This window comes from Puma concolor, chromosome C1 (assembly GCF_028749965.1).
Source record: "Puma concolor isolate L17-30 chromosome C1, mPumCon1.1.hap2, whole genome shotgun sequence".
Lineage (NCBI taxonomy): Eukaryota > Metazoa > Chordata > Mammalia > Carnivora > Felidae > Puma > Puma concolor.
In genome coordinates, this window is record NC_141674.1 from 43,856,545 (window position 1) to 43,857,442 (window position 898).

Genomic DNA, 898 nt, shown 5'->3' on the forward strand with positions numbered 1-898 from the left:
CATGCTTCACTGGATGCATCACAATAAAACCTGTGCCTGACTAAGGAACATTAAGTATGTACCATGGGCGGGAAAGTAAGACAACTGTGTGTGTTTTTAGATAACTCCAATCTATTCCTCAGGTTTTTCAACTGTTTTCTACAAAAAATAAGAAAGAGACAATGACTGCTCGACAACTGCTTAATAATTCCTTCCTTCTACCCGTTCTGGATCTGTTCGCATACTTTCAAACCCTCTGTCTTTCAAATCTAGACAAACTATTTTAAAAAATAAAACCCATCATTTTATGACCAAAGTGTCACTTAATTAGTTAACCCTATTTTCTTCTGACTCAGAGAAAGCTGATGACCCAGCTGGAAGGTAAGCATGTGACTCACTCTGCAGAGTGCTGGCACGCAATGCCCTGTGAGTAGGGAAAGTAGTGGTCTGCAAAATTCTTTAACATTCCATGGTATAATGACACAGAATCATGTTCTGACTGTGGTGTACTATGTCGCCTAGTGTCACTCTTCTTTTTAAATCTGAATTATTGTAGGTTAAAGGAATGATGATAACAACAGTCTTTGACAAGTGAAATCTATACCTAATTCTGCATCCCAAAGAGTCTAATTCTTACCATCAACATGAAAGGTTTTCTCTGAAACTTATACTTGATATGCTTTCGAACACAGAAAAATCGTTTTTTGGAAAGACTCACCCAGCAAAAACTCTATAGCCTATACAAAATAACATCAAATGAACTTCTGAGAGAGTCATTTTTGCTTCAGTTTGTTCTCTGATCATCATATTATATAGCGATAGACATAGAACATTTCATAATTCTTTTCTAGGTTGGGTTGGGGTGAAAGGGGAAGATCTGGAAAATCAAGAGTATATTAACTCCAATTTTGGCACATAA